This window comes from Gossypium hirsutum, chromosome D01 (genome assembly GCF_007990345.1).
Source record: "Gossypium hirsutum isolate 1008001.06 chromosome D01, Gossypium_hirsutum_v2.1, whole genome shotgun sequence".
Lineage (NCBI taxonomy): Eukaryota > Viridiplantae > Streptophyta > Magnoliopsida > Malvales > Malvaceae > Gossypium > Gossypium hirsutum.
Window position 1 is genome coordinate 49,750,831 of NC_053437.1, and position 2,902 is coordinate 49,753,732.

At 32.0% G+C, this 2,902-nt stretch overlaps 1 long non-coding RNA gene across 1 annotated transcript; it reads left to right on the plus strand.

Annotated features, from left to right (window-relative positions):
• Nucleotides 1–393: 393 nt before the first annotated feature.
• LOC121213938 (uncharacterized) lies at nt 394–2,160 on the plus strand. The gene is made up of 2 exons (XR_005909490.1): nt 394–467; nt 1,605–2,160. It is a non-coding gene; the product is annotated as an uncharacterized lncRNA (long non-coding RNA).
• Nucleotides 2,161–2,902: the final 742 nt, after the last annotated feature.

The following is a 2,902-nucleotide window of genomic DNA, read 5'->3' on the forward strand; positions in this document are numbered from 1 at the left end:
AATCCGTGTATCAATTTGTTCAATTGGTGAGATTTTCATAAGTTTTCATTATTGAGAATTGGATGAATTAGGTGTAAAATTGATAGAAATTAAGCATAGATTATGAAAATAACTAAATTGTAAAGCTTAACAAGCTTGATTGTTAGCTTTGTTATATTAGGGACCAAATTGAATAAAAAGCAAACTTATTATGAAATTTTGGTAGGAATAGAAAGTATACGGTCCCTAGTGAAAAAATTTGAAATCGAATTTTAATCTAAAACTTTATACCAAAAGTTATGCTTGTCTCGAGTTTAGGGACTAAATTGAATAAATTGAAAAATATGATTGATATTGTATTTGATTGTGAATTGAATGGAATTTGATATTGTTATGTGTTTTGTGACTACACGTAGCTAATGTTAACGCTAAGCCTTTGAGAGGGAAAGGAAAAGCGAAATTTATCGACGAGTGACTCGGAAATCCTGGTTTGTACATTTATCATTCAAAATAGAAATATTTGTTTCTATATGCATGTTTATTGAATGATTGATCAATGAGGTAAGTATATGGTGATAGCCTGAATTGTTTTGATTGACTTTGATATGGAATATCGATATAGAGGGCTAAAATGAATAAAATGAAAAATAGCATCAACTATATGAATTATGTTATATGAAATGGAAATTGGATAGAAATATGTTTTATAATAATAAATAAATGTGTATACATAATGTTTTGGATTGTGATTATGATTATGATTAAGAAATGGTATATGTATTGAATTGTAAAATGAAATTGAATATCGACACCCTATTAACTAGTCAAGCTAAGTCGGAAATAGTTGGCATGCCATAGGATTGGATTGTGTGCCGGATTATGCGCTTGTGTGCCAGGATGCACCTTATGTGTTAGGATGCATTTCGTGTGACAAGATGCGTTTCGTGCACTAAGATGCGCTTCGTGTGCCAGCATGCACTTTACTTGCCAGATTTTCGTACGTCGGTTTATCTGATTATGTACTTCAATGCCAGTTAGGTGTGTTGGTTGGATGATCCATGAATCCGTCCAAGTTGAGTCATGTTAATAGGGGTTATAAATGGAAAAGTTTGCAAATGGTATCGAGATGAAATGGTATGATGATATGTAACAAAAAATGTGCATATATGAACTATGATAAAGAAAACATATATCTTATTGTGAAAATAAATTGAAAACGACCCTTAGGGGCTGAAATGAGTCTTAATAAGTCAATAGACTCCAAGAAAGGATTGAATGGTTAGTAAAAAAGGAAAATGATATGGTTTGATCAAGGAATTTTGATGATTTAATATCAATTATAAGTATGTATAAATGTTGAATTCATGTTGATAATGAATGCCAAATAGCTTATTTATAGACAAATGAGTAAATGAATTGAATTGGTCAAAGGGGCTGGTTCATATATATCGACAGCGGAACAAACATAGAATCAAAGTTCTTTTATGATGGTGATACGGATCGTCCCGATTTTTAAAGAACTTCTTTTTCTTGTTTTAAATTTGTTTTTGTTTTTTTTATTCATTTATTTTATTTCTACTTTTTAGTGTTAATTTTATTTGAGTTTAGTTGATTTTCCACAATAGGTGTATATACCATGGAGTGATAGAACTAAAAAATCGAAGAAGCCATATATTGGGCTCAATGCCGCAACATGACACCCTAATGTCGCAACATCCAAGATAGAACGCCACATCACAACATTGAAAGGCCAAGTTCATCTGAATTATTTTATTTTGATGCTTTTTTATCCATTATCAACACTGCTTTGTCTTCTTATTTGTATTTGTTTTTGTATTTTCTTTACTTTATATTTCATATTTCTTTTCATAGAATTTTTTTAGGTACTCTTCCGTCTTCTTGTAACACACGGATCCTAAGACTATCACGAAAATAAGGAATCGACCTTTCAGGGAAGTTTCTTTTTTTAAGCTTATGTTTTTTTACATCGAGGATAATGTATGTTCTAAAGTGTGGGGGAAGTACATAGGGTTAGTCTGTGTGCTTTCATTTGTGTGTTTACTTTGTTATTTATTGATAAAAAAAACGGTGTTACTGTTTTTGTTCCATAGTGCTTGGATTATATTAATACTATGAATAGTGGTTGGAAATATTAAAGAATCTAATGATTCTTGTCAAGCATGAATTTTTTTTATTGGTATGCGATAATTTGATTATTTTTAAGGGAAAATAATTAGGTTACTTAGTTAAATTGCATAATATATTAGAGTACTGATCTGTCGTAATTCGGTGTAGCAGATTAAACTAGTTTTCACACTTAAGGAGCCTAAATTCAAGCATTTTCATTACATTTTAGTTAAGTTTCTTTAGTTTTACTTACATTTAATAAAATGTGTAAATTGAGTCTTTTATTGACCTTAAGGGCTGAATGAGGCCTAAGGGAGAGCTAGTGTACTTTGTAAGTGTGCAAGAGACCATTAGAAGGTATTTTAGGTCGATACTGGACATTATGTCACAAAACGGGAGGTCAAATGTCGCAACATAGGGAACAAAATAAAGAAAACTCAAGTCTGCCTACGATATCGCGACACAGACTAAGGGTGTCGCGACATACCTCTGCAGATGGCTACAGAGGAGCATACTAGTTGCTATGTCGTAACACAGGTACTGGTATGTCGTGACATTAACTCTGGGACGGAAATTAAACACGAAGTAGGGGCGTTTTGGTCTGCACAATAGAACTTAAAGCTCGGGAACGTCAACTGACCTAAGGTTAAGGACGACGGCCACTTGAAGGCTATAAATAGGTTCATTTGGCACATGTTAAAGACACCTTTTCATTAACCTAGTTTCTTTCTTTAAGATTTAGTTTTGTTTTCTTTCTTAGGTTTCTACAGTTTAGTTTATTTGTTTGTTGTTTTTT